Here is a 10,586-nt window from a genome sequence, read left to right as displayed (position 1 = left end):
AAAAGCGCCAATCATAAATTATTCTCGAAATTCAAAGAGTATAAAGGGTGTCTATTGGTTATGTTTAATTATTAATTAAGCGTCCGTGGCCGAGTGGTTAGTGCGTGAGACTCATATTCTCCTGGTTGCAGATCGAATCCGAGAAGCTGACATTTTATAGAGCTGCGTTTTTGTGTTCTGGCTAGTGTTAGCGAAGCACAGCTTCGTCTGTTTAAAAGAAAAGCTGTACAAAACGATCACTTCTGTTAAAGAGAAAAGTTTAATATAACGCTGCATATTGGTAGCTTCATATAACGCTTACTTTGCAGGAGAATGTTTTTTTTTAATATATATATATTTTTTAAATTCTGCTAGAAATTAGAATAAGCCTAATTGTTGTGATAAACTTATTAAATAGTTTTCAGACAGAAAAGCAAATGCTCGCTAAACGGTCGCCCTAATTCAAATTCTCTCGCTTGCTTTCTTTCGTTATTTTCGAAATGCAGATTCTTAGTGACAAAATCAAAGCAGCGAATCTAAACGATATCGAGCAAATTCGCTCCCTTCTTATGGATGTAAGATATTGCCGACGATATTATATCCCACCTTGAGACGGAAATTAAGGATCTTCGCGTGCTGAATGCCATTAAAGACGACAGGGCAGAATGGAAGTGTTGATAAAGATGTACAGATGCATGTGTATAGTGGATCTACTCAAGGTGATAGCTTTGCTGGTTCTAAATCAAATACTACGTTTCCTACTAGTGGAGAGAAAGGTAAAACTTTGAGTAAATTTTATGTTGGAAAGCGCAAACATGATAAGGATGACAACAAACTGGACCGGCTGTGTAGCTTGTTGGAAACAGTCATTGAGCATGTGTCTCCTCCTGCTAAAAAAAGCATAGGTCTACGTGCACCGCAGTGTATTACAAATGATGCGGAAAGTAACGCGGGAACATAAATACTCTATACTTAGCTTCTTGCTTTAAATTTTTTGTTCTTTTTTGGGAAACCTAATGGAAGCAAATATTGGGGGGAAAAAGGTGTGCTTTTTCTTAATATAAGATCACTCAGATTACATCATGACCAGCTATGTGTTTTGGTTGATTCACTCAAACAAAAACCATTAGTTATAGCTTTATACGAGACATGGCTAACTGACAATGATTTTTTGGATTTTTTTTCAGTTGGATGGGTATCAAAAAGGGGTTTTTAAAAATAGGGAAAAAAGGGGTGGCGTTGTAGCTTTTTTTGTCAGAACGGGAGTTGAATTTATTCTTCAGGATTTAAAATCTGATTTGGAGTATCTTACCATAACTATTTGGAACAAATTAACTTATTTTACTATATGCACGGTCTATAGATCACCTAATCAAACATATTCAACATTTCTAGAAAATCTGGATTATCTATTAAATGAACTTCGATTATTAAAAAGAAATCCAGTTATTGTGGGAGATTTTAATTTTGATATTCTTGCCAAGGATGAAAAACCAGAAGTGTTAAGTTATAAAACGCTTTTAAAATCTTTTGATTTGGATTTTTGTTTGAGTGAACCAACCAGAGTTACTGAAAATAGTGCAACATGCATTGACCACTTTATAACAGAAGATTTTTATCCGGTGACAGTTATCAAAACCACAATTAGTGATCACTATGCATTGTTGGGTGAATTGCCGTTTTTGGTTGAAATGCCTTGCAAAACTGTTATTTATACCAGAAATTTTAAAAAAACTGAAGCTTGATGACAAGTTATTATTTCTTCTTCATGTCGAATTGGAAAAGTTGAGTGATAAGGAATCAGTAAATACAAAAATCCACGGTTTAACGTATTCAATGATTAATGTTTTTGATAAGTTTTGTCCTTTTAAACCAATTGATTTTACAAAACAATTGAAAAAAAATTTTGGATTTTCAACAATTTGAAACAAATATGCAAAAAACGAGACGCTGCTCAGAAAAAAATGGTAGCACTTCCGAACGATGAAACAAAAGCGAAATTCAAAAAAATTCAGAAATGAGGCGAAAAAGCTTATTATGACGGAGAAAAGAAAGTTTTGTGACAATCAACTTGGAAGTTGTAATGATTCCAAAAAAAATGTTTCAAGTTTTCAATAAATTTTGTGGGAAAAAGAAATCTAATTTGTGCAAATTAGAGGTGAATGACACGAATAAATTTTTTGCTACCATTGGACCCACACTTTCAAAAAACTTTGAGAGTTTAAATACAACGATAAAGTTTCACGAAACTCTGATACTTTTGTTTTCTTTCCCACTGATGTTGATGAAATGGCGAAGGTTATTAAGAACCTGATGAACAAAAACTCGACTGGTCATGATGGTTTGAGTAATGTAATGATTAAACTTTGTGCACCAGTCATTATGAAGATCTTAGTTGTTTGTTTTAATGAAATGTTCGGCTCGGAGTCTTTTCCTGACGATTGTAAAATAGCGAAAGTGATTGCCCTGTTCAAAAGTGGAAGTGAAATTGATTTTGGTAATTACCGACCCATCAGCCTTCTATCAACTATAAGCAAAATTTTTGAAAAACTAATTTATAGAAGAATGGTCAAATTTTTACAGAAGTATAAAATTCTTTGCCCTGAACAGTTTGGCTTCAGAAAAAAACATTCATGTGTACATGCAATCTCACTTATAGTCAAATATATGCGCTCAGTTTTGGAACGAAGAGATAGTGGAATGGCACTTTTTCTAGAATTTAAGAAAGCATTCGACACTCTCGATCACGATATCTTAATCATTAAATTAGAGAAATAAGGGTTCCGTGGTAAATTTTTAAATGTGTTGAAAAATTATTTAATTAACAGAGTACAATTTGTAAGTGATGGTATCATAAATTCTTCATTTGAAAAAATAACTTGTGGAGTTCCCCAGGGTTCGGTTTTAGGTCCTTTATTGTTCTTGATTTATATCAATGATATTTCAAATGTAACAAAGACATCCGAGATAAGCCTTTTTGCCGATGACACTGCTATTGTTGGTTCTGGTAAAACGAGAGCGTTTTTGAAAAAAATCAGAACAGATACTCAGAGCCTAAATGACTGGTGTAATGTCAACAAGTTATCGATTAATACAGACAAGAGTAAACTAGTGGGTTTTGGTAAAGCGATGCCTGATGCCTCAATTTCCATTGCTGGTGAAAACATGGAAAATAAAGAAAGAAAAAATTGAATTTTAATATGCAGACTGTAAAAGTTTGCACGAAAATTTCCAAATTTAATGGTGTTTTATATCGAGGAAGATCTTGTTTCTCTAAACAGGCATTAATTAAGTTTTACATTGCATACGTGATTCCATTAATTTCTTATGGCTTATTAGCTTATGGATGTATATCGAAATCAAACCTTGATAAAATTTTCTTGGCACAGAAAAAAATCATAAGAACCATTTTCTTCCTTCAAAAATATGATCATGTGTCGGAGTTTTTTTTTTCAAAATTCCAACTTCAGAGTGTACATAAAATTTTTATCAGCCAATTGTTTTCCGAGACAATTTTTCAGTACCTTGGAAAATCGCCTTTAAAATTTTTGAATCTTGATTATGTGAAAACGCGTCGTAGTACCCGGTCGAATAGCTTAGGTTGTATACCCTTACCTTTGAGAAAATCAAAAATAGCACAAAATTCGGTTTCGTACAAAATTGTGAAATCCTATAATTTCCTAATGTCAAATAACCTATTGCCTCTTAACCTTAACGAGTTTACTGATAAACAGAAGAAAGACTTTTACGTTAAATTAAAAAAAGTGTACTTAAATGACAATCGATTACTTGTTGACATGTTTATAGGGTAAATTTCGTGTACACTCATATTTTAACTCGGTTTTGCTTTCACTCATTTATCTAGGTTTCCCTTAGGTTACTGCTAGTTGGGCTGCACTAGCCGTACAGTATCCTTGATGCAGTATTTAAGTACACATATGTGATCTTTATACTGTCTCTAAATTCAAATTCAATTCAATTTAGAAGTTTTTTCGGGGAAACTTTTTTGTTCCTTTTTCACTGACAAATGTTGTCGATTATGCCTAGTTTACCAGGCATAATCGACACTTAGACATAATTATAGAAATGTGGTCGGGACAGTCTGCGCTACTGACTCAGCAGCAGGCTATCCATGTTTCAGTATATGTATTTAATCGAACGCTAGCTTATACTCGATGCTGGCGCCTTCATTTTTGAATCGTAAAGTTGTCTCTCTCAATGATATTTCAACTATGTTTCAACAACATTGCAACTAAATTGGCTTATTATCAGAATGGGTCGAGTGATATATTTTTGAAGTTTTTCGTTTTTTGTCTAATTTCGAGCAAATACAGCATGCTGGTTAGATCTTATTTAAAGAAATTGCTTCTTTAATTAGTGAAAAAGGTTTACTCATAAAAAAAACTAGTTTTGAAATCAATGAATCAATCAGCAAACAATTAGAAAAAGCTGTTTTTCTAAAAATATTAAATGTTTTTTTTTTGCATTTTGAAGACAACTATTGTCGACTGTGCCTAACTCACTAACGGTTTTACCCATTCGTATCCTTCTCTATTCTAATTACGTACAAACAACGACACTATTTAAACAAAACAAAACATTTACTTGAACCAGGTCAGAACATTCTCTGCTACTTGCTAAATATGCGGCTATCCTTGTTTTGACGTTATTTTCATTGAACATAAATATATTGAATTCTTAGTAGATTTTTTGGCTAGTTGTTACGCTGTTTGTGTCCTATCACAAGTGGTGTGAAGCTCTATTTAGCTATTTAGATTCGTCGATTAATGAACAAACTGTGATGTTTTTTGTATATGTTTTCTCATTCGTTGGAGAGAATTTACTAAAGTTCTGATATTGCTTACATAAACTTTGAAACGAAAAAAAACCGTAAAAACAATATTGCCAACTTGTTTGTAGTAACGAAAATTTGATTCCCATTTACAGTGAGTTAGCAGAGAGGAAATTCTCGCCCAAAATCCTTTCGCAAACGGATAGAGGTAAGTGAATTTACAAAAGTCATTTGAAAATGACTCTTGATACTAACTAAACTGCGATGAAAGATGTGGGCATGCCCATGTGAATAGATTTTTACTGTAATTCTAACATGGCAACTTTCATTTGGGCAATTTTTCAACCATTTTTTATTGTAATTTTACGAGGAAAGGTGGCATTTTTTTTATTTCTTAGAATCTAGGTTATCAAACTTCAGAGATTATTTGAGCTATTCGAAAAAAAATAGCAAAGCTTGGACTTTAAATGCAATTTCTCAATTTTTTTCACACAAGTTAATGCCAAACAGTTAATTGCTGCACAAATTATATATAAGGGAACTAAAATTCCTATTCGATAAATACGGTTATTATGAAAATATACCTGTTTTTATCAAATAGGACCAGCGAGAGGTGGGAGAAGTCCTTTAGCGGATGTTGTGTCGGAGGCTAACGTGAGAGAGACGGCCCCGATAATTCTGGCGAGATGGAAAACTGCAGCCTACAAAGGCAACTCGATGTTCAGGACGTTGGCTGAAGTAATAACCGAGATGGAGGCTACAACCGGTTCGGGAGCCGAAGAAGACTTTAAGCCTCAGAGGGTAAGATTAGAAGGAGGTTCCACCAGTGAGCGAACACCCGTGAGTTGATCTCGAGTCAACACCAGGGTGTTGGGGGACAAGTGACGAGTGATTCCCTTGAGAAAGAGTTAACGAGAAGTGCCGCTCGCTCTTGGTGGATAGCTTTGGATACAACGAAAAAGGTGGAAAAATTTCTTAAAAAAATTGGATTGTGGAGTGTCTAAAAAGCGCCGAAACTGGGCCACCCAGCAAAGGGCAGAAATGAACAAACTGGAAATGAGAAACCAATTGGGAAGAACATGGGAGAAGCTGTTGCTAGAGTATTTTGAAGACGAGATGAGAACATCTTCGTCAGCACCGCCTCTGATAGCAAACCCCTTTGTTAGTACGGAGGGACAGCTGTTGTTCACATGGTGATTGGCGGGGGTGGCGTTGGAAGGCCTGACTTCGGGCGACAAGCTAAAACTGAGTGACAAAGGCCTACAGGTGTATCGAATGTTGGCGCATTTTGTTGCTCGAGATAACTCGGAGTTAACTCTTGCTAGGAGAAAAGATGCCACCCGAATCCTGAGATTGGTCATGTCGGTGATACAAGATGCTACCATCCAAGTTTGCTATGGGAATGCGACGGAAAGTAGAGCAACGGAGAAGAGAGTCTCGAGCATTATCTTGAACGTGTATCAAAATACTGGGATTGAAAAGGATGATAATTCGAGACAGTCTCTAGAGAACCATGCGAAGGTCGGCGAGATCAAAAGGTTCTCCAACAAGAAGTTCAATAGCAGTCATGAAGTACATCGTGCCTTGGCCTTGGCGGAGGATTACTGGAAAACCAAGACGCGCGGGGAGTATCTTGGGCGCAGAGGCAGGAGCCGCCTACATGTTAAAATTTTGGTCGGAGAAGATAATGGAAGTTGACTCGATAGAAAGGGAAAAGCCAAGCCTAGGCTGACTTCTTGAGAAGGGACCCGAGGCCATTTGTGCGCCACGCTCTGAGAAAAAGATAGAGCTGAGGTTACGAGGCGAAAAAAATGCACTGTCCACGAAATTGGGAACAGTTTGGAGACTCTTGAGGTCATCTTGGTGCCCACATCCTCAAGCGAATTTGAATGAGGAAGTCACGGAACAAGTAAGATTGTCGCAAGGAAAGGATGAAGATTTGGGGAACTTGAATGTGATACATAAGCTGATATCACCCCATCGAGAAGAGTCCAATGAGACGACGAATGAGCGTGGAGATGAGCCACCTTAGAAGATGGAGCCTGGTACATGTCTTGATCTAGCAACCGGAGATGGGGACGATCTTGTGATGGGAGATCTTGCGTAAGGATACAGTCAATCCAGAGCCGAGATTTAGCTACGTGGTTGGGTGACGTTACAGAGAAAGAAAAAAGTGAGGTGCAGATAAAAACCGATTGCTATGCGAGTACCCCGGTGAATTTGGCGACGGCATCAAGATTCTTCTCCAGGATGTTCAATTTGGAGTCGTTGGAGATCCTGGAGTCAGAACACCATCTGGGGACGACTTTGAGAGTGGAGTCTTGGTCTGGAGTACTGCAGATGATTCAAAAGCATATCAGGGGATGGAAAGTCGGCTTGGAAGCAGAAATGGGATTCCCAGTGAGTGAGGCCTACAGTCTGCCGATAAATGCGAAGTCGAGTGCCGATGAGTTTGTGCGGAAGCCATTATCTACTGCACGTATCAATAGCGGAAGCGTCTAGCCATAGGGTGATGATCGATAAGATTTTCTCGGTGCCCAAGTGTGTGCGACTGACAAGAATGTCTCATCACTCACATCAGTTGCTTCAGAAGATGCTGGGAGTGGTGCCAGGACCCAGGGTGGAAGATTTGAGTGATATCTGGGGAGAAGAACTCTTGAGTTTGGAGAAGGAAAATTCTAGTGACTTTGAAAAGCAGAGTGCGAGGGGCAAGACACTCAACAACGCTCAGGTAAAGGATGAAAATGATTTGACACATGCAGAAATGATGGAGTTTGAACCTTTGCTCGAGGCTTCTGGCGAACGCAACCTCCGGAGCATTAATCTAAAACATGGAGACTATCCATGCCACTGTCTGACACATATGGTGTGGTATCCGGAAAAATCAAACCTCTGCTTGATATGGGATATTGGAGAGATCGGTCTATAGGATTGCCAGATCATCAGCAGAAGGTCACTTTCTTTGTGATGAGCTTGATGCTGGCACTGCGATGGGTTGAAGAAAATATATCGAAGTATTGGGAGTCGAAAGCACCGATTGTGAAGGCGATACACGCTGTTGATTATAGCAGGAGACTTGACTTGTTTGAAGGTGAGACGCGTGTGGAGTCCTATACGATTTTTCGCGTGGTTCAAGGCGACGTTGACCTCGTGGCTGTATGTCTTGACAAAGAATCACATGAAGAAGCATCAGAAGGAGTATCGTCAGCTCTTGGCCGAGATAGGGCCGGAAGCCTTCAAGAGACCATTGCTCACCCATCGCAATGGATTAACTAGAGGATAGAAGCGGGTTGTTAAAGTGTCTAGAGATAATACTAAAGCAAAGGAGTCTATACTGGAGAAAGATCTGGCGAAAAAGTGAGCTTGAGCTTACACAACTCCTTTTGCCTGAACACGACCTTCAAGCTAAAGAATCTACTAAACCATTCAAGAAGATTTCAAGAACACAAGGAGTGGATAAGGGCGTATGAACAACTGAAGGCATGCGAAGAGATTGTGATTAGTTCTGACGACGAAAAGGAGTTGACAATGCAGATCACGGTATTGAGCGCGTCTGGACCCAGCACTTCAAAGACAGGGGGGACGAATTAGGCCGTATAATTTGGTGGATTCTTAAGTCTTGAGCAGGGAAAGGAATGAGGACTTGAGTGTGAACTCGGATGAAATCTGAGGGCACGAAAAAAAATTTCAAGATGTAGACTATTGTTATCCAATATAATATATCTATTTATTTACCAAAATTTGCATGACAATTTTCTGACTGATTTGAACCAAAGAAATTTTAGAAACCTATCTTTTGAAGCTGAAATCCAGGGTGCAGTTGGATGAAGATTTTGAATGATTTTTAGCTATAGAGTGACAATTTTACATGGGATGTATATACGGTTGAATCTGCTGCAAATTTCTGTAGATGACCACTAGCACTGCGTCTTGAGACACACTCGATGTTCTGGAGGCTCATTGGTATGACGACGATGCGGGATGGGGACATCAATCTTGAGTCCGGGGATTATGTGCCAGTTGGTCATTTTTGGAAGTTTTGACCTTGATTTGGAAGATTAACCTTGATTTTGGAAACTGAAGTAATTTTTCAAAAATTCGAATCGATCATGTCATGATCAAGTTTCTTGCGACAACTGAAAAGCAGAAGTTGAAATGACCAGAAAAAAAATATGAGAATTGCCGGAAAATCGATAAAAATCAGTCAAGAAAAAAATTGCTGTTCGCAATATTACTGCAATCAACAACCTGAGTAGAGCTGTATTGTTCCTGATAGACAGAAACGTGAAAGCTCTGGAGAAAATCGTCGTTGCGCAAGAGAGAACCTTGGTTGGAAAGATGGACAGCTGAAGCTGCCCAATGGTTCAGAAGATTAAAGTAATTAATTTAAAACTACTCATTGCAGGAAACTACAGTTGCTTTACTATTATCATTTACTTAATTCTAGAGTCGCGTCACTATGCGAGTACCCAGTTTAAATTTCTTGAATGCATTTTATGTGACTATGTTGAGATAAGGCGAGTTTTAGGTTGATCCATCTGAAATGGATCAAAGGTTCACTGACTAACAAAACTAATGGTATTCTAGAGCTTCTGACCCTGTTTTTAACGACGTTCGCGTGTTTTAGTTGTTTAGAGACCTAGCCACGGGGGCGTTCTTTTTTCTAGAGTGGGGGTATTTTACTAGTATCCTTTGAGCGGTACCACGATTTGTAGTCTCATGTCTTACACGAACCGAATTGGCTCCGACTGAAGGAGGTATAAAAGCACAAGAGATAGTGTCCCTGACCCTTGAGCTAATAGTTATAGGGCTTTTTTTTTCTTAACCTCATATGTGACATAAGTAGGCATCTCTTACATGTTTGAATGTCATACTGTGTAAAAACCCAAGATTGAAATTGTTGAATCAGCAGCTTAGAATTGCAATTGGACTCCGCCTAGGCTCAAAAATTTGTGAGAAACATAGATGCGTATGCGGTAAAAATGTAACATTCGCCCGGAAGTATATATCGACGGAAATTAAAGCTAGGTTCTAAAACGACTGGCTAGCGTCTAAGCACAGCTCTACATGCTTTTCACCGTCTCTGCCAAGGCCAGTTCTTTTGGTGGTCTTTCTAACATCGGGTCAACAAAGAAAACGTTACTGTTTCCGGCTTCGATCAGAACGCTCTAATTAACCTAATTAAATGCAAAGAAAGTGAGCTCATGGTTGGGTCTCAGTATCGGCAGACCACGAGGTCACTCCTAAAAGTAGGGCTACTACTTATATATTATGTTACTATTGTTTTTGTTCAGTAGATAAAAATCATCATCTCCATCGAAGTTGGATCAACCCTTTCCCTCAACTCCTAGCTTCTCATAATCTGAAAACGAATTTAAATGTTATTAATTCGATTCAGGACATTCCCAGAAAGCTGAAAGTTGATTAAAATAATGTTTTAGTTCTCTCCCGAGACCCCTCCGGATTCTGGAATCCGGGGAAATAACCTCCTTATTTCTTTCCGGAAGGCTGGACACATCGTTCCAACACCCTTCCTGGTTCTCGTGAATCACTTTGTAACAATTTTAGCGGCACAATCGTTACAACTCGGAATGGTTTCTGACAATTTCTAATCACAATCTCAATCTGCTGTCGTTTTTCCGTTGTTGTTGTCACTGAGACTACTGTTGTTCTGATTTCGCAGTTTCAGTTGGTGCGAAATAATAAAATGGTTACGTGTCATTCACTTCCAAATCGAATTTTTAAAAATTTGCATATTAGTCAAAACTAGCTCCTCCCGATTCGTCTAATCGTTCAATTAGCGTCACTTATCCAT

The 10,586-nt window shown here is 38.2% G+C and overlaps 2 protein-coding genes across 2 annotated transcripts in view; one reads left to right on the top strand and one right to left on the bottom strand.

Annotated features, from left to right (window-relative positions):
• Positions 1-10,586, bottom strand: part of LOC134844477 (deoxynucleotidyltransferase terminal-interacting protein 2-like) — a 414,318-nt gene that overhangs the window by 238,665 nt on the left and 165,067 nt on the right. The window lies entirely within an intron of this gene.
• LOC134844789 (uncharacterized) overlaps positions 380-10,586 on the top strand; it is an 85,681-nt gene continuing 75,474 nt past the window's right edge. The window contains exon 1 of the mRNA XM_063861605.1: positions 380-397. The gene's annotated coding sequence lies outside the window, so the exon portion shown is untranslated. The remainder of the gene's footprint in view (positions 398-10,586) is intronic.

The sequence above is a fragment of the Symsagittifera roscoffensis genome, chromosome 4 (genome assembly GCF_963678635.1).
Source record: "Symsagittifera roscoffensis chromosome 4, txSymRosc1.1, whole genome shotgun sequence".
NCBI lineage: Eukaryota > Metazoa > Xenacoelomorpha > Acoela > Convolutidae > Symsagittifera > Symsagittifera roscoffensis.
The sequence above is the reverse complement of the archived record's forward strand: the minus strand, read 5'-3'. Positions and strand labels throughout refer to the sequence as shown.